We start from the raw sequence: 20,521 nt of genomic DNA on the forward strand, positions 1-20,521 counted from the left end.
TTGGGGTCCCTGCCGAGGGAGAGGGGCAGCGTTCAGAGATGCTGGCACTACAGGAACCTTCTAGCTAAGAAAGTCCTGTTATCACTGCAGCCTCAGGACTGATTAGAAGGAAAGCAAGAGACAATCTGTAATATGAGCAAGCAGAGACAATGACCATGACTTGGCTGAGGATCTGTAGCCTGGCAAACAATGATAACTTACTGTGTTCTTCTATAAAGCTTCCCGGCCCCAATGCAGAATCTATAGGTCAACCCCCATCTATGAAATCTCAGCTATAATACTGGTGTTCTCTTGTGTAGCAGAACCACCTTTTGGTCTCCTCAGACATCAGAACATAGGTGCCACAGTTACCCTTTTATCCTATATCTCTGCTTCCGGTTAGTGAATTAGGGAGAGTGGTGAAACTAGAAAGGGAAAATCCTGAGGTTGTGAGGTCCTAAGAGCATGGGTAGCACTGTTTACTTCCATATTTTCTTTGACACATGCTACTTACATAATACCTAAATATTGAGAAATACATTAGTAGGTTACAGTTTTGGCCAAAAGTATTGACACCCCTGCAATTCTGTCAGATAATACTCAGTTTCTTGCAAAATTGCAACTACAAGCATGCTTTGAATGCACGGACTGGGAGGTATTCCAGGAAACATGCTCGGGTCTGGATGAATGGGTTGATGCAGTGTCCTCATATATCCGTTTTTGTGAAGACACGTTTATTCCATCCAAATCTGTCCACTTTCGGGGAAACAACAAGCCGTGGTTTACAAATAAAGTCAGGTTGATCCGTAAGAGAAAAGAGGAGGCTTATACAGCAGGCGATATTACTGAATTCAAGAAACTTAGGAACTCGATATCTAAAGAGATCAAGTTAGCCAAACACGAGTATGCAAAGATTCTGGAGGAAAGGTTCTCATCAAAAGATAATAGATCTGCATGGAGAGGATTAAGAGAGGTCACCAATTATAAAAGCCACCCCACTATAGTGAACCCCAGCAGAAGTCTGGCAGCAGAGTTAAATGAATTCTACTGCAGATTTGAGGCAAGCTCTACACACAGTGGCTATTCATCTCTAAGCTCCTCAGTCTGTTCATATAAAGATCATTCATTGTGCAACACCCAAGTAGTGATCTCCAAGGCAGAGGTGATACGCATCCTGAAAGGACTTAAGGTCAAAAAGGCACCTGGCCCTGATGGTGTATCTCCAATGTGTCTGAAAGTATGTGCTACCCAGCTTGCCCCTATACAGACAAATATATACAATGTGTCACTGAAAGAGTGCGTTGTACCTCAGTGTTGGAAAAATTCCACAATTATCCCTGTCCCCAAGAAAGTGGGATCTTCTGAGTTGAACGACTATAGACCAGTAGCACTCACATCTGTAGCTATGAAAGTCTTCAAAAGAATTATGATGTCCCACCTGATAAAATTCACGCAGAAGCTAAGGGACCCGCTTCAGTTTGCCTATAAGGAGAATCGTTCGGCAAACGACACTGTCAATCTGGGACTGAAGTACATTTTGGATCATACAAATGAACTGCACTCATATGTCCGGATTCTTTTCATGGACTTTAGCTCAGCGTTCAATACCATTGATCCGAATTTACTTCATAAGAAAATGGTAGCTCTTGGAGTCCCTCTCAACTTATGCTTGTGGATTTATAACTTCCTGACAGCCAGGATACAGAGTGTAAAAGTTGGACCATTCACTTCGGACACCTTGGTCACAAACATCGGGGCACCTCAGGGGTGTGTTTTGTCCCCGTTACTGTTTTCTCTCTATACGAATGATTGCATCTCTTCATCAGACTCAGTAAAAATCTTGAAATTTGCCGATGATATGACACTGATTGGTCTCATCGGGGGAAATGCTGAAGACTTGTATCGGAGTGAGGTGGAAAGAATATGTGACTGGTGTAAAGCCAATAATCTTGTACTCAACACTAAAAAAACTGCTGAGATGGTTGTGGATTTTAGGAAAGATCAACATGAGATACTTCCAATCTACATCCATGACGAAGTGGTTCTTAGGGTCACAGAGACCAAATTCCTTGGTGTTATCATCTCTCATGATCTTAAATGGGGGGAAAACGTGGATGCTGTTATAAGAAAAGTACAACAGAGGATATTCTTCCTGCGTCAGCTGAAAAGATATGGTTTGTCTAAGAATCTGCTGATCTTATTCTTTAATGCTGTCATCAGATCTGTGATTTGTTCCTCTCTGATAGTCTGGTATGGGGGAAGGAAAGTACTGGCAAGGGGGGTAAGGAAAGGACAGACACTAGCGTGAACTAGCAGACTGGGACCTGAGAACTAGAAAGCGTGTTTGGGAACTATTCTGAGTCTTCCTGATGACTGCAAATCCCAAGTGTTCTAACTATCAGCTTCTTATATAATTGTGTAACTTGTACTTACACCACCAGGCGTCTTCAGGTAGTTTTAACTCCACTGGCAATGCAACAGTAGAAAGACCAGGAGAAACGATGCTGTTTTCTTCCAAAATCTTGTGTTAGTTTACAATGGACAGTAGGTAAAAAGGAGTAATCTGAACAGGGGAGTACACATGCATCTTGAGTAATGGCTGCTGTAGGCTAAACTGAAGAAGAAGGGTGGAGCAACCTAATACAGGGCTCAACTACAGGAGGGACATAGGGACAATTTTCACATAGTCTAATTCTACCTAGCAACAACAGGAAATTTTGCTGATTGGAGGAAGAACTAAACACAGAGGAATATACATTACAGGTTGTTCCCATTCATGGGACACAACACTCCCCATCTGAAATCGTCATATTTCACAAGTCCTTGTGAGAGATAAGGAGACAACTCTGTCCCTCGAAGTCGTGAAACCTGCAATGAGAGGAGAGAAGAAAAACAATGCAACATAATGCAGAAATCAAGTCTATACTTGTAGTAAAATGTTAGACCTTGAATAAAAAATGAAAAATGAGTCCAATAGAAAACCCATCTTTGGATTGCGGAAGCCGAAATATGCCAACTCTTCCACCAACTCAACAGCAGAAGTTCCAGTCCACAAGGGGAAGCTAAAGTTCAGTTGGATTCTGATAATCCTGAGTCCTAGCCCAGCAGTAAAATGCGAAGGTATGCTCCCCGCCGTGGCAGAGTCCAGTGACGAGCCAAGCTCTTGTGACTATTGCTCGAAGGAGCCAGCAGATGATGAACCTGAAATTCATGTCAGCAGGCACGATGACTGACCAGCTGGAAGCATGTCCAGGGTGATGACGAGATCTCAGTTTCCGTACTGGCACATTGGACAAACAACTTGTAAGGCGGGTTGGCTTGAGATCCTTCCTAGACTATGGTTCTCTTGGTGCAAGTACATTAACGAGTTCATCACAAGGTGATGCTTGGGAAGTGAACGTGTCTTGTTCTACATCCGTCAGTGTGCTGAGGCTGCATTGCGTGGGGAAAACGCTAGCATTATTGGTAAAAGATAAGCTCTTGAGAGAGGGGCTCTTACTCTGAGCACTGAAGTCTAGCACGGCTTCGGCTTGACCAGGCTTGTGATGGAGATAGGCGTCAAAGGCTGTGACCTTAACAGTTGCTTGCTGTGAATCCCTTGGCAACTCAGTCTTTGCGGGAAGAGAAGGTGAGGGAGCTACCCAGATTTTATAGTTGTAGTCAGTGGCTTTGATGCTCCTGATCCTGATGATCACCTTGTCTTCTCTCTGTAGGTGGTGAGTTGTTGTCCTTTGTTGTAGGACCGAGTACTCTTCCCTCGAGGTTGTAGTCTCGAGGATAGAGCAGTCTTGAATTGTCAGATGGTTGTTGTTGACACTTAATGTCGTGTGACTTCTTCATCCAGTAGTGACATGGGTCTGGCAGGAGGGACAAGTCATGGTGATCTGACGTGATAAGGGTTTTGTAAGAGGAGATGTTGCTTGGATCCTGTGTCTAGTCGATACAGACATTGCCAATGATAACCCAGCCTAGCTCGAGGCGCTGGGCGTATTGTTCATTGAGTAGTCCGTGGATTTGTTGACGCATCTTGTGCAGTTGTATAATGTCTCTGCCGAGGAGAATTAGGATGTCTGCCTTGTCATCCAGGGGTGATATCTCTTTGGCTATCATTCTGAAATGAGGATGCTGAAGAGCAACTTCTGACGTTGGGATTTCTTCCCTGTTGAATGGAATTTGGTTACACTCAGCAAGCATAGGTAGTGGCATCTCCATGGCGTCCTTCTCAAGTGAAGTTATTGTGAGGCCACTGGCCCTTCTTCCAGAGGTTTTTATAACGCCGCTGTAGGTGCCCAAAGTGTAAGGATAGACATCTCCTTTTAAGTCAAATAAGCTGAAGGGTTCTGACCTGGCCAGTGATTTGTTGCTCTGGTTGTCAAGACTAACGTACACCTTGACTGCCTTCTCTGGATGACCCTTGGGATACAACCTTGCCAGGCAAATCTTCGTGCAGGACTTGTCTCGAAGACCTTCTCTGCAGATTTTGGTTCATGAGGAAGATACCGCAACTTGGCTTGTCGCTTGGTCTGAACTCTCCCCGCCATGGTTTGTGGTGAGAGAAGGTGTAGATGCAGAGTCAGGCCATGATGGATGGAGCGCTTGTATGTGGTCTTCACTGTCGCACTCTAGACACTTGATGGCGATGACACAGTCCTTCGCAAGATGTTCGGTAGAGGTGCAGCACCTGAAGCATACTCCAAACTTCTTCAAGAGCTCCTTTCATTCTTGAAGGGCTTTCTTCCTGAAGCCAATGCACTTCTTCAGGGGAGGTGGCAATTTGTGAATTGGACACTGGCGGTTCGGATTTTCAACCTTCTCACCTTCATTGCCTTTGTTTGGCGCTGAAGTTGGTGTAGGCAGAATTTCTGTCTTTTTTGCAGATACCAGACCGCTGCGGTTACTGTTGTGAGATCAAGAACTCTCATACTTAGGGGATGATGCAGAGCTGCTGGGTTCTTCATAGCAGAAGCTGGAATCGGTTTTGCACTCTGCAATCTCCTTGATGAGGTCACAGAAATAGGAAAATGTTGGAAAAGGGACTTCGTATTGTCTTTTGAAGTTTGACCCTCATATGGTCCACATTTCTTGTATGCTGTAGGGTAACTTGGCAACTATGGGTTTCACCCCACAAGCGGTTTCCAGGTAGCTGAGGCCAGGTAGGTGCGTGTCTGCCTTGGCTAACTGGAGCTCTAGGAGCTCTAGGAGCAGGTCGCTGAGCTCTAGGAATTTTGAACTGTCCTTGCTAGATATTTTGGAAAAATCCTGTAGACGCTTAAACAGTGCATTCTCTATGGCTTCAGGACTGCCAAAGCTATGTTCTAGTCTGTCCCATGCAGCCATGAGACCAGCTGCTAGATTGCTGATGTGGATGGATCTGAGCCTCTTGACCAGCTCTGTGGATTGAGGTCCGAGCCACCTGATTAGCAGATCCAGCTCTTCAGCAGGTCACTAATTGCGGCTTTAAAGGCACATTTTCAACCTCTGTAATTCTCAGGCTGGTCGCCGAACCTTGTGAGACCAGTGTTGGTGAGTTCTCGGCGTATCATGTACCTCGCAAAATCGGACATGTCTGTTCTTTCTGACTTTGGAGAAATATTTGCTGGCTGAGTGATGCTGTTAGCGTGGGTCGTAGCTTTTTGGTTCAAGAACATCGGAAGATATGGAGTGGCGTAGGCATTTAGACCAGCAACCGGTTTGTGGCATATGATCTCTGTTGTATGCGGGGCTGGAACCACACAGTTGTCAGGAGCGTAGTGCCTTGTCGGCATATTAGGTTGCATGTAGACGTTGGCGTATGGCATTTGCTGAGGTGTAGGGTCAGGCCATGAAGGAGGTTCGGGTTTGAATGTTTGTGGTATATTGGACTGACCTTGAAAGCTGGGAGCTGCAGGCGGATCAACGTCCTGATGCTCTAGAGAGAGGTCGGTGCTGATGGAAATGTTGTTAGTGGTCAGGGGTTCGTTGGTTTGGCTCAGCACGTAATTTCTTGTGCGCTTAAGTGGGTCTTCTTTGTCGAGTTCGTACAAATTGAGGATGCCTCTTTGGCTTCCACCTAGAGCCGGCTCGAAGACCTTTAGTTTTGCTACGGCTGCTGCGTGTTCATATTCCTTCTGCAGGGCTTCTATTTCCGCTTTCTCGTGTGTAGATTAAGCTTCCATGCGTGCAATGTCTGCTTTCTTGCATGTAGATTCTATTTCCCTCTCTGCTTTCTTTTGGCCGAAAATGGCTTGCACTTTCATAGATTCTGCTTCGGCACACGCTCTTATGAACTGCTCACCGATGGTTAAGTACCTTGATGAGCTTGAAATGATTGAGTGCTTTGAGATCCTAGCAGACCTGGATCTGTGCGATGTCACTTCTGACATTTGTGGGATTTTTGCTTCTATCTTGTTCACAATGTCACGAACGGTGCAGTCTCGTTTGGCATTGAGCTGTTGGAAGACCTGGCATTCCTTTAGTAACTCTTGCGTAGTTAATTTCAGCAGAGTAGAGATGTATTCTTTACAAGTGTCTTTATAAGACTGGTATGCAGAATACAATTGTTCAAGGGCTCCGACTGGTGGTAACTCGTGAGAGCTGGGCACAGTCTAGACAGTAGCTTGGTCTAGTACTCTTTTCCATAGGGAAGTTGTGTGGTGTAGCAATTCACCTTTGGTGAATTCTAGGTCTCTTTGACTTTCCATATAGGATTGGTTGATCGTTTGGATATTTCACTGCGAACAGTGAAAAGTTCTGTTTCAATTTCTTGCTGCTGCAGAACTGGCAGTGAAAGGGTTCTTTTAGTCTTGGACATAGTGGCAGGAGAGCAAGGGTGGGGCCTGTTCTGCTCCTGGTTGTCAAGGACACCAATACAAAGTTGCAACTGGCTGAGCTGGACAGCACAGAACTACAAGTCTATGTAAATTGCAGCTACTCAATAGCTTATAGATGGATCCTTTCTCTGGATTACAGGCTGTGAACTGTTCTTAGTAACAGGTTAAATCTTTCACTGTGCAGTTTTCTGAAGTGAAGAGCACAGAGAATGTCTGCAGTCTATGTAAGCTGCTGTTGTGGTGGCTTTACATTAACCTTAAAAGAAATTCTCTTCTTGGATTAGAGCTGTATACTGTTCCTGGTAACAGCTACTCCTTTTTACTATTCTGTCTCTTCCTGATGACTGTAAATCCCAAGTGTTCTAACCATCAGCTTCTTAGATAATTGTGTAACTTGTACTTACACCACCAGGCATCCTCAGGTAGTTTTAACTCCATTGGCAATGCAACTGTAGAAAGACCATGAGTCTTGAGTAATGGCTGCTGTAGATTAAACAGAAGAAGGGAGGAGCAACCTAATACAGAGCTCAACTACGGGAGGGACATAGGGACAATTTTCACACAGTCTAATTCTACCTAGCAACAACAGGGAATTTTGCTGATTGGAGGAAGAACTAAACACAGAGAAATATACATTACAGGTTGTTCCCATTTGTGAGACACAACAGGAACACACTAACAATGTTACACGGTCACCTCAATGCAGGTGGACGTGAGGTAATCAATAAATGTCTACCAGTCATTGGCTGGGGACACTTTAGGATGATGCGATCGGCCCCTTTAAGAACAGGGGAGCGTGCGCACACGAGCCCTATGCACAGTTCTCAGAAATCTGCACACCGCACTTGTATCCTGGGCAGAATCAGGCAAAGAAGGTGGAGGGAGAGCTTGATGGGAGCCAAGGTTGTGAGTTGGGGTCCCTGCCGAGGGAGAGGGGCAGCGTTCAGAGATGCTGGCACTACAGGAACCTTCTAGCTAAGAAAGTCCTGTTATCACTGCAGCCTCAGGACTGATTAGAAGGAAAGCAAGAGACAATCTGTAATATGAGCAAGCAGAGACAATGACCATGACTTGGCTGAGGATCTGTAGCCTGGCAAACAATGATAACTTACTGTGTTCTTCTATAAAGCTTCCCGGCCCCAATGCAGAATCTATAGGTCAACCCCCATCTATGAAATCTCAGCTATAATACTGGTGTTCTCTTGTGTAGCAGAACCACCTTTTGGTCTCCTCAGACATCAGAACATAGGTGCCACAGTTACCCTTTTATCCTATATCTCTGCTTCCGGTTAGTGAATTAGGGAGAGTGGTGAAACTAGAAAGGGAAAATCCTGAGGTTGTGAGGTCCTAAGAGCATGGGTAGCACTGTTTACTTCCATATTTTCTTTGACACATGCTACTTACATAATACCTAAATATGGAGAAATACATTAGTAGGTTACAGTTTTGGCCAAAAGTATTGACACCCCTGCAATTCTGTCAGATAATACTCAGTTTCTTCCTGAAAATGATTGCAAACACAAATTCTTTGGTATTATTATCTTCATTTAATTTGTCATAAATGAAAAAACACAGAAGAGAAGGAAGCAAAAAGCAAAACATTGATCATTTCACATAAAACTCCCAAAATAGGCCAGACAAAAAGTATTGGCACCCTCAGCCTAATACTTGGTTGCACAACTTTTAGCCAAAATAACTGCGACCAACCGCTTCCGGTATCCATCAATGAGTTTCTTACAATGCTCTGCTGGAATTTTAAACCATTCTTCTTTGGTAAACTGCTCCAGGTCCCTGATATTTGAAGGGTGCCTTCTCCAAACTGCCATTTTTAGATCTCTCCACAGGTGTTCTATGGGATTCAGGTCTGGACTCATTGCTGGCCACCTTAGAAGTCTCCAGTGCTTTCTCTCAAACCATTTTCTAGTGCTTTTTGAAGTGTGTTTTGGGTCATTGTCCTGCTGGAAGACCCATGATCTCTGAGGGAGACCCAGCTTTCTCACACTGGGCCCTACATTATGCTGCAAAATTTGTTGGTAGTCTTCAGACTTCATAATGCCATGCACACGGTCAAGCAGTCCAGTGCCAGAGGCAGCAAAGCAACCCCAAAACATCAGGGAACCTCCGCCATATTTGACTGTAGGGACCATGTTTTTTTCTTTGAATGTCTCTTTTTTTCTCCTGTAAGCTCTATGTTGATGCCTTTGCCCAAAAAGCTCTACTTTTGTCTCATCTGACCAGAGAACATTCTTCCAAAATGTTTTAGGCTTTTTCAGGTAAGTTTTGGCAAACTCCAGCCTGGCTTTTTTATGTCTCGGGGTAAGAAGAGGGGTCTTCCTGGGTCTCCTACCATACAGTCCCTTTTCATTCAGACGCCGACGGATAGTACGGGTTGACACTGTTGTACCCTCAGACTGCAGGACAGCTTGAACTTGTTTGAATGTTAGTCGAGGTTCTTTATCCAACATCCGCACAATCTTGCGTTGAAATCTCTTGTCAATTTTTCTTTTCCGTCCAGATCTAGGGAGGTTAGCCACAGTGCCATGGGCTTTACACTTCTTGATGACACTGCGCACGGTAGACACAGGAACATTCAGGTCTTTGGAGATGGACTTGTAGCCTTGAGATTGCTCATGCTTCCTCACAATTTGGTTTCTCAAGTCCTCAGACAGTTCTTTGGTCTTCTTTCTTTTCTCAATGTGGTACACACAAGGACACAGGACAGAGGTTGAGTCAACTTTACTCCATGTCAACTGGCTTCAAGTGTGATTTAGTTATTGCCACACTCTTTTTTATGTTTGGTGTGGAATTATATCCAATTTGGCTTTAGGACAATTCTTTTTGTGTTTTTTCATTTAAGACAAATAAAATGAAGATAATAATACCAAAGAATTTGTGTTTGCAATCATTTTCAGGAAGAAACTGAGTATTATCTGACAGAATTGCAGGGGTGTCAATACTTTTGGCCACAACTGTATGCTATTTTTCTCATTATTGTGACTCTTTTATTCCACTCTTCCTTCTTTATCTCTTCTTTTACATCCTTTTCTTATTTCTGTACGTGTGCTCTTCCTCCACATTTTTTAATCTTCCCCTTCTTATTTCTCTTCTTATTCGTCAACATTCTCTTCTATTAATCTTTGCTATTTTCTTTCATTCTCATTTCTTTTGCATATTCTCTTCATTGTGTCCTTGCCTAGTTTTTTTTTTAATTCCTCTTTTCTCCTTACTCTGTATTTCTCACTCTAGTTTTTTTCTTTCTATTTCTTTCTTCTTCCTTCTTCTTATTGTTATTGTCCTCTTTTCTTTCACCTTCTTCCTTTTCTTCTTCCTTTCTTTATTCTTTTTTACTTCCTCCATTTTCCTACTTTCTCCTCTTGTTCTTATTCTTTTTCTCCTCTCCCTCCTCATCATGATCCACCTACTACTCATCCCTCCTTCCATTTTACTCACACTACCTTTCATGCTCCTTTTTGTTGTCTTCATCTTTGTTACTTTTTTCTCCTTCCTCTTCATTTTCCTTTGTTCTACTTCTTTTCTTTTTCTTCCTTTTCCCTTAATCCACTTTTTAATCTTCCTCTTTTCTTCTTCTTCTCCATTTTCTTACTTCTTTTCATAGGGGATATCAAACACTTGTTCAGAATATTTATACACGTATTTCATGTTGATTCTTTCTATGTTAATGATCACATTACTTCATCCACAGACTCACAAAGCTGCCTGAAATGTTTTGAATATGAAAACTCCAATGTTGATAGATCCGGGTGTGTCCCCAAAGATGTTGATTTTCTTTCATACGGTGACATAGTAGGAGCCACTTTGACAAGTGTTTCAATACTTTTTTTCATCATGACAAGTGTAATTCTGGGAATTTTTTGGAGGTATCGAGAAACACCGATAGTAAAAGCCAATAATCGCATCCTCAGCTATATTCTCCTCATTTCCATTGCACTTTGCTTCATGTGCACTTTGCTATTTATTGGGCGACCATCACAGGTTTCTTGTCTTCTCCAACAAGCTGCCTTCGGAATTGTCTTCACTGTCTCCATTTCTTCTGTATTGGCCAAAACTTTGACAGTCATCATTGCCTTCAAAGCTACTCAGCCCGGAAGCAAGGTTAAGAAACTCTTAAGATCGAGGATTTCCATCACCTTTGTATTCCTCTGCTCTTTGGGTGAAATTCTGCTATCAGTCTTATGGATCATGTTCTATCCACCCTATTTAGATGTTGACACAGAGGTGGACACTGTTCTACTGTTGTGTAATCAAGGGTCAACCACCTTCTTCTTCTTGAATATCGGTTACATTGGTTTACTGGCTCTGATTTGTCTGAATTTCCCACACAGCAATGGCATAAAGTGAGACTAGGGACTTTTTTTTTTTTTAAGTGGCGGAGGAATACAGTGCGGAAGGATACCTACCTTCCGTCATTGGATTCCTGCAGCCCGTAGAGAACGGCAGCAACAGCTGATGCTGCAGTTCTCTACCCAAGATCGTCGTGGGACACACTCGTGGACTGCTTCGGATCGTGGGTGAGTATTTTTGTGGTTTGTTATGTTAATATTTATTCCGGAAAAGACAATGGCTTCGGGGAACAATGTGACAAGTATTGGTAAGTATGTTACTCTATGTTATATGTACTGTATGTCTATGTATGTATTGTATGAATGTATTGTATGTATGTAGTATATATGTGGTATGTATGTAGCATGTAGTATGTATGTAGTATGTATGTAGCATGCATGTAGCATGCAGTATGTATGTAGCATGCATGTAGTATATATGTAGTATGTATGTAGCATGCATGTAGTATATATGTAGTATGTATGTGGTATGTATGTAGCATGTAGTATGTATGTAGCATGCATGTAGCATGTATGTAGCATGCATGTAGTATATATGTAGTATGTATGTAGCATGTAGTATGTAGCATGCATGTAGTATATATGTAGTATGTATGTAGCATGTAGTATGTATGTAGCATGCATGTAGTATATATGTAGTATGTATGTAGCATGTAGTATGTATGTAGCATGCATGTAGTATGTATGTAGCATGCATGTAGTATGTATATGGTATGTATGTAGCATGTAGTATGTATGTAGCATGCATGTAGTATATATGTGTTATGTATGTGGTATGTATGTAGCATGCATGTAGCATGCATGTAGTATGTATGTAGTATGTATGTAGTATATATGTAGTATGTATGTAGCATGTAGTATGTATGTAGTATGTATGTAGCATGCATGTAGCATGCAGTATGTATGTAGCATGCATGTAGTATATATGTAGTATGTATGTAGCATGTAGTATGTAGCATGCATGTAGTATATATGTAGTATGTAGCATGTAGTATGTATGTAGCATGCATGTAGTATATATGTGTTATGTATGTAGCATGTAGCATGTAGCATGCATGTAGTATGTATGTAGTATATATGTGGTATGTATGTAGCATGCAGTATGTATGTAGCATGCATGTAGTATATATGTAGTATGTATGTTGCATGTAGTATTTATGTAGTATGAATGTAGCATGTATGTAGTATGTAGTATGAATGTAGCATGTATGTAGTATGCATGTTGTATGTATGTAGCATGTAATTTTTTTTTTTTTTTTTTTTTTTTTTACATTTAACACATTAGCCGGATGATGGGACTACTACTGTCCCATCATTGGCTAATGTGTCAATCACTGTCATGGTAGCAGGCATCGCCCGATGGGACTTGTAGTCCCATTGGACGATGCCTGCACAGACCCCCGGAGCCTGCACAGACCACCGGCAGGCCGGCACAGACCACCGGCAGGCCGGCACAGCCCCCCGGCAGGCCGGCACAGCCCCCCCCGGAGCCTGCACAGCCCCCCGGCAGGCCGGCACAGCCCCCCCAGCAGGCCGGCACAGCCCCCCGGCAGGCCGGCACAGCCCCCCGGAGCCTGCACAGACCACCGGCAGGCCGGCACAGACCACCGGAGCCTGCACAGACCCCCTGGCAGGCCGGCACAGCCCCCCGAAAGGCCCGTACAGACCCCAGAGAGGCTGTACAAGGGCAGGAAAGGGTTTTTCTTATTCCGATACCGGAAGTCCCATAGACTTGAATGGGACTTCCGGTATCGGAATCGGCGATACCGATACTTTTTTTAAAGATCGGCCGATACCATCCGATACGATACTTTGAAGTATCGGACGGTATCGCTCAACTCTACTTGCAAGTCAACAAACTGCATGGCCTGGTATAACGTGTAAATAAGATATCATCAAATATCATTGTTCAGTGACCCTGCATCCTTGTTTTGCAAAGATAACAGTACAATAAACCATAGGAACTGATATAAGAGTTAAATAACAACCATTCATCAATTTACTAATATCAATAAAACCTACAAGAAGAGTCAACATAAAGATAAACTTCTGCCTCCAGGCTTACTGAAAATAGACGTCTGGATAATTAAGATTAAATGCTGTGTCGTCACACAAACTAATAAGGATATTTAATTCTTTGGCAATAGGACTAAATTTAATACCTGAATTTATGATTCACTACATGGACACAACTCACATCCTTAACAGAAGGACTCTAGATAACTAAGAGAACATTCCCACCTCCTCCATTTGTAACAAAATCCCTAATTTGATTTCCTTAGCTTATCTTTAGGAGGCATCACCCTTCCACCTCATGAGCAAATGTCCTGCTGCAATATGCAATATCTCTTAAATGTTGGTGCTCTTAGCTTTTTAATTCATTTGTAAACCTGCCTGTAGAAGGAGCCTCTGTGTTCTCAAAGCTTGCAAGTATATTTTTTCTGGTTAGCCAATAAAGGTATCACTCCAAGAATACTTTTGTAATTTTGTAAGCATAAAAGTATTTACATTGATTTTTTTGGCTATTATGTTACCAGAATATACCGTATTTTTCGGACCATAAGACGCACTTTTTTCCCCCAAAATTTTTGGGGAAAGTGGGGGGTGCGTCTTATGGTCGCAATGCATGGTTTACCTGATGCGGTGGTGGCAGCGGGCGAGGCTCTGCGGTGCGGTGGTCCCCCGAGATCTCGGTGGTCCCCGGACCGGCGGCCATCTTGCCGGCGTCCATGCTCCCGGAGGCCACCGCAACATGGCGGCGCCCAGCAAGGGGTGCTGCGGGGGCCTCCGGGCTGCGAAGAAACGCCAGCGGAGCCGCCGCCCCTGCACCGGAGCACAGCCCGCTGCCACCAACGCACCGCAGAGCGCCGCCCGCTGCCACCACCGCAGAGCCCAGCACAGCTGCCCCTGCCCCAGCACAGCTGCCCCTGCCCCAGCTGCCCCTGCCCCAGCTGCCCCAGCACAGCTGCCCCTGCCCCAGCTGCCCCAGCATAGCTGCCCCTGCCACAGCTGCCCCAGCACAGCTGCCCCTGCCACAGCTGCCCCAGCACAGCTGCCCCTGCCACATCTGCCCCTGCCACAGCCCACCTGCCCCAGCTGCCCCTGCCCCAGCACAGCTGCCCCTGCCCCAGCACAGCTGCCCCTGCCCCAGCACAGCCCACCTGCCCCAGCCCCAGCGCAGCTGCCCCAGCACAGCCCACCCGCCCCAGCCCCAGCGCAGCTGCCCCAGCACAGAGCCGCCGCCACCGCACGAGCCTGGACCACTGAATGACCCCTGTGACTACTTCTCCACCTGTGCCGGATCCCTTCCCAGGTAAGCTGAATTCGGACTGTAAGACGGACCCCCATTTGACACATTATTTTTTTTTTCCCTATTTTCCTTCAGAAAATTGGGGTGCGTCTTATGGTCCGGTGCGTCTTATAGTCCGAAAAATACGGTAATTATTTTTTATTGTACTTTTAGAAATTTAGGAACTACACTGGTTTCTGTGAATTCAAGTAATTTGCATTTTGATTCGCACAAATTCTAAAAAAAAGAAATGTCTACTGTCATTTTTCACAAAGCAGAAGAATACGTCAATAAAGACTATCGTGACCTCAGGTGCAACTGCTCAGGATTCCCCATAGTGCAAAGCAGCTATCACATCATCACATGGTATAGCACAATTAATTAGGAGGGATTTTCATAACCTGTATAAAAGCAGAGGCAGGGAATGCAACTGCTATTTGTGGGGTATCAGGGTAGTGAGGTGATTGGTGTTGGTGGGGTAAATAGATTTTGCAATTCTGCCAAATATCTGAATCGTGATATATTCAAATGGTGATTAATAAAATGAATTTAGGGATTTTCCCATTTATTGAGGTGTGTTACAAATGGATAAAAGGCAAATGCCCCATCCAGGTAACCCAACTGAATAGGACTACCCCACATATAGATACGCAGTGTATCATGCCACACATCCGTGAATTTCACAACTTAGCAAATGATCAACTGGTAAATATGTATGTAAGATATGGCTCTTGTAGCTTTGGTATCGAAGGCAGATGGACCTCAAAAGGTGCAGTTGAATGTTAGTGTCAGCCCTATGTAAAAGGCTAGGGGGACTCTTTTCAACCCTCTTGTAGGGAGTATTCTAAAACTGCAGGGAATGGATTGCAGTTCACCATTTACATGCTGTGGCCAATCGTGGCTGCAGCATCTAAGTGGTTGAGCTGAGGGAGGGGACTCCTGTGAGGCAACACGTCGTGGAAGATGATAGCAGGTTGGTGATACCTTGTCATCATGAAATAACCTCTTTATAGGAAATCCGACAGTTGATACAAGCTGCCTCGTTCACAGGCAGCATTTATCAAACACTGGCTATATAGTTTCAACTATAATATTTAAAATTTACCAAGAAATGGAGTTCCATTTGCTGTAGTGCAAAAGCTTTTTGAAACAGCTAACGTGAAACGCGCGTCAAGGGGTGTTACTTGACTCCAGGGCACTACAGCAACATTACTTATGGGTAAGCACTAATAAGCACCTTTGATGATAATGAATGTTTTCTTTGCGGTTAGCGCTGGGCAGTTTACATAGTGAGGGTGGATTCCCTTTGTACTTAATTGTATGCCTGCGGTTTCACAAAAGACGCACTTTTTTGGATATTTTATATATCATTTGAATTGGTGACTTATGTGCTTTGATATTACTAATTATTCTTATATGCCCTGGAACTATGTAATTTTTTTAAAAAAGGATCTTTTTAGGGTTTTTTACTTGTTTGTTACATGTGTTAAATATTGCATATGATAAAAACATTTTTTATTATTTTTTTGTATGGAACTCCATTTCTTGGTAAATTTTAGTATTATCTGGAGTATACAATTGTAGTCCTGTTGTTATATATTGGGGTTAACATTATTTGTCCATAAATAATTGGATTTAGATAGTAACATACTTTAAATACAAGTGGAGATTCAGTGGCGCTTGTGTATGAGTGTAATTCCAGCAGCAAATGCTAAGACACCTGTCACAAGAGTGTCAAAGAAATAAGGTAAAATAACTCATAATATTAGTGTGCGTTTGGAACACTCAAAGAAGAGGGAAATCTAAATTGGGTGGTTAAAGGAAAAAAAAAAAAATCAAAGTCAAATTGCAGCCTGTGGACGGCTGTGCAGAGTAGCCGCAATAGTAAAAGCACAAATCAGAGAGCGCTACCTGTAAAGATATACAGTACCTGAGGAAGAAGACAGTTAGTCTTTGAAACATGTTGGAAAGTCCATTGGTCCCCGCCGCAACCACCAGCAAGTGGTCCTCTGCTGACTCACATCACGAAGGTCCTGTATACCTGGAGCAGCTCACAGACGCCGGGAGCACGAGAGGCCACTCACGTCTGCTCCACAGCTGGAGGTACACTGACAGGAGGCTGCCACCGGCCGGGGCAGCCCCTGCAACTAGTCTATACACCTGTGTAAACCCCCCCCCCTCTTTTTCCAAGCGCTGGAGCAAAAAGCGCTATTTTAACCTGCACTGCTTACTGGAGTGACGACTTCGCATCGCATTATATTTACAGGTACTGCTCTCTGATTTGTGCTTTTACTATTGCGGCTAATCTGCACAGCCATCCACAGGCTGCAATTTGATTTTGACTTTTTTTTTTTTTTTTCCTTTAACCACCCAATTTAGATTTCCCTCTTCTTTGAGTGTTCCAAACGCACACTAATATTATGAGTTACTTTATATACAGTTGTGGCCAAAAGTATTGACACCCCTGCAAATCTGTCAGATAATACTCAGTTTCTTACTGAAAGTGATTGCAAACACAAATTCTTTGGTATTATTATCTTCATTTAAGGTGTCTTAAATGAAAAAACACAAAAAGAATTGTCCTAAAGCCAAATTGGATATAATTCCACACCAAACATAAAAAAGAGGGTGGACAAAAGTATTGGCACTGTTCAAAAAATCATGTGATGCTTCTCTAAGTTGTGTAATTAACAGCACCTGTAACTTACCTGTGGCACCTAACAGGTGTTGGCAATAACTAAATCACACTTGCAGCCAGTTGACATGGATTAAAGTTGACTCAACCTCTGTCCTGTGTCCTTGTGTGTACCACATTGAGCATGGAGAAAAGAAAGAAGACCAAAGAACTGTCTGAGGACTTGAGAAACCAAATTGTGAGGAAGCATGAGCAATCTCAAGGCTACAAGTCTATCTCCAAAGACCTGAATGTTCCTGTGTCTACCGTGCGCAGTGTCATCAAGAAGTTTAAAGCCCATGGCACTGTGGCTAACCTCCCTAGATGTGGCCGGAAAAGAAAAACTGACAAGAGATTCTTAGAGACCAGTCTGAAGTCCTGCTCTTCTAAAGCTAAGTTTTCTGCTTTGTTTTTGCATTTGTGTTTTGCTTTTGTTTTGCCCTGTTTTTTCTGGATTTCTGCCACTCCCTGCTGGGGTGAGCTGAATTCCTTTTTGCTCCGTCTTCAGAAAAGACCTGAGTACTGATATAGTATTTTTTGAAGCCTAGCATCTTCAGGGTCTTTTTCCATATCAGTCTGTTGGCATTTGTCATTTTCAGGGTTTTTGCAGATTGCAGACAGCAACCTTCCTTTCCTTTCCTATTTAGTTAGATTGGGCCCCATCGTTTGCTCAGCCTATCTTTCTGTCTGTGTATTGTCTTGTCATCTTGCTTCACCGTCATTATATGTTGGGGGCTGCCTATTACTTTGGGGTCTGCTCTGGGGCAGTTTAGATTTCCTTTTCTGCCTTTAGGCTATTCAGCTCTCCGGCTGTGATCGAGGGGTCTAGGGCACCGTAGGAGCCCCCCACGGCTACTGCTAGTTGTATTGATAGGTTCAGGGGTCTGCAATCTGATAGTTGCCAACTTCTCTTGTTTTCTGGACGTAGCTACTATTTTTGTGTTTGCCTCCTACGGTGACTGAATCATAACAGAATCACCAGCCACCCCGCAGATCCTAGGGTACTCAATAACAGGAAAGAATTGTATAAAAAAAAAAAAAAAAGTGTATATTCTTTCCTCTATATCTCTGAGGCTGTAGGAGGAATTTTTTTTTCTCTCAATGGAGATAAAGCAATTGTCTGATCGTGTGGAGCAGCTCGCTGTGGAAGTGCGGGGAATTTCCACCTACCTTGCTCATTCGCATGCTGTTGAACCAAAGATCCCTACACCTGAGGTATTTTTTGGGGATCGATCTAAATTTTTGAATTTCAAAAATAATTGTAAATTATTTTTTGCCTTGAAGCCTAACTCGTCAGGGAGCTCCGCGCAGCAGGTTAAAATTGTCATCTCTTTGCTGCGTGGCGATCCCCAGGATTGGGCGTTTTCTTTGAAACCTGATGATCCTATTCTGACTAATGTGAATGCATTCTTTCAAGCCTTGGGGTTGTTGTATGATGAACCTAATGCTATTGATCAGGCTGAAAAGACCCTGTTGGCATTGAGCCAGGGTCGAGATTCTGCAGAATTGTACTGTCCAAAAATTCCGAAAGTGGGCAGTCCTTACTACCTGGAATGATAGTGCCTTGGCTGCTCTCTTTCGGAAGGGTTTGTCAGAAGCCGTGAAAGATACTATGGTGGGATTTCCGGGATTTCCTGTTCCTTCTGGTCTGGACGATTCCATGTCATTAGCCATTCAGGTTGATCGGCGTTTGCGTGAACGCAGGATTGCACGAGAGGTTTTGCCACCAGTTAAACAGGTGTCAGAACCTATGCAATGTGATAGAGTTTTGTCCAGGGAGCAGCGTCAGGAGTTCAGAAGGCGTAATAAGCTGTGCTTGTTCTGTGGAGATGCCTCACACGTTATTTCTGTCTGTCCTAAATGAGAGAAACGCTTTGCACACACGTTTTCTGTTGGTGGTGTTCAGCCTAAGTTTCTTCTGGCAATTACTCTGATCTGCTCCCTGTCCACATTTTCCGCCAAGGCTTTTGTGGATTCGGGAGCAGCCCTAAACCTAATGGACTTGGATTTTGCTAAACGTTGTGGATTTCCGATGACACCTCTGCAGACGCCTATCCCTTTGAGGGGGATTGATGCTACACCTTTGGCAAAAAATAAACCTCAGTTTTGGACCCAGGTGGTAATGCGGGTCGCCCTAGACCATCAAGAAAATTGCAGATTTTTGGTGTTGCATAATCTGCATGATACCATTGTTCTGGGGTTTCCCTGGTTACAAATTCATAATCCAGCTTTGGATTGGAAATCTGTGTCTGTGGTGAGTTGGGGTTGTCGGTGTGCCTTTAGTGAGGCTCCGGTGTTTTCCACCTCCCCTCAGTCGCATGATGTTCCTGACTATTTGGCAGACTTTTATGATGTATTTAGTGAGAATGAGTCTGCGTCTTTGCCTCCTCATAGGAGTTATGACTGTGCAATTGAATTGAGCCCGGGGTGCAAATTTCCCAAGGGTCGGCTCTTCAATTTATCTGTGCCCGAGCATGAGGCTATGCGATCCTATATTAAGGAGGCGTTGGAGAAGGGTCATATTAGACCATCCTCTTCACCCTTGGGTGCTGTTTTTTTTTGTGGCTAAAAAGGATGGATCATTAAGGCCTTGTATTGATTATCGTGCCCTCAACAAAATTACTGTTAAATATCAGTATCCGTTACCCCTGATTTCGGATCTATTCTCTAGAGTTAAAGGTGCTTGCTGGCTTACCAAGCTTGACCTCAGGGGGGCGTATAATCTTATCCGCATTAAGCATGGAGATGAATGGAAGACGGCGTTTAATACTCCGGAGGGACATTTTGAGTACGTGGTGATGCCTTTTGGGCTCACTAATGCCCCTTTTGTCTTCCAGTGCTTCATGAATGATATTTTCCGAGACTTTGTCGATAAGTTTTTGATTATCTATTTGGATGATATTTTGATTTTCTCCAAGGATTGGGATTCTCATGTGGAACATATTCGGACTGTGTTCCGGATCTTGAGGGAGAATTCCCTGTATGTCAAAGGATCGAAATGCCTTTTTGGAGTACAGAGGATTTCTTTTTTGGGATTTGTTTTGTCTCCGTCAACTATTGAAATGGACCCGGCCAAGGTTCAGGCCATTTATGATTGGGTTCAGCCCACTTCTTTGAAGGCCCTCCAGAAGTTTTTGGGTTTTGCTAATTTTTATCGGAAATTTATAGCAAAATTTTCTAGTACTGCCAAGCCATTGACTGATCTGACTAAGAAGGGTGCTGATGTGTTGAATTGGTCTCCGGAGGCTGTTTCTTCCTTTCAGGAGCTGAAGCGAAGATTCACCTCCTCCCCGGTTTTACGGCAACCTGATGTCTCACTCCCGTTCCAGGTAGAGGTGGATGCTTCTGAGATTGGTGCAGGAGCTGTTTTGTCCCAAAAGGATCCTGTAACATCTAAAATGAATGCCTG

The sequence above is a fragment of the Dendrobates tinctorius genome, unplaced genomic scaffold, assembly GCF_039654945.1.
Source record: "Dendrobates tinctorius isolate UK_male_01 unplaced genomic scaffold, ASM3965494v1 ptg000421c, whole genome shotgun sequence".
NCBI classification, from domain to species: Eukaryota; Metazoa; Chordata; class Amphibia; order Anura; family Dendrobatidae; genus Dendrobates; species Dendrobates tinctorius.